Raw genomic sequence first — 434 nt, 5'->3', positions numbered from 1 at the left:
AGCCATTCAAGACAGCTGGATCGACTCGGGTCATACCGCAAGTCAGGGATCGAAGAGTTGAGTCGAGGGTCAAGAGGAGTGTTGAGGTCGCCCAACACAAAGTGCGTCGCTTGATCCTCGAACCCTTCAGTCTCGAGATTTTCAAAGAAGTGTTGCTTTTCCTGTCGATCCACAGGCGCATACACGTTGTGGATGTAGATGGGAGCTCTCTCGACCATCACCTTCACGACGAGGTAGCGACCTGCGATCGACAGCAGTGGGAATTCAATCGCTGAGTCGAAGCCAGGGATGTCAGAGCGGAGCAATATGAGCACGCCTCTGCTCCGACCTCGCGTGGGTCGATCCAGCAGCGAGTTGGGGTCGTTCACGAAGACCATGTGCTTGAAGCTTGAGTCAAGGTGGTACTTGAACGTCGAGAGGTGCGTGCTGTCTGT

This window comes from Plasmopara halstedii (genome assembly GCF_900000015.1).
Source record: "Plasmopara halstedii genome assembly, contig: Scaffold_208, whole genome shotgun sequence".
NCBI lineage: Eukaryota > Oomycota > Peronosporomycetes > Peronosporales > Peronosporaceae > Plasmopara > Plasmopara halstedii.
This window is presented reverse-complemented; position numbering follows the sequence as displayed.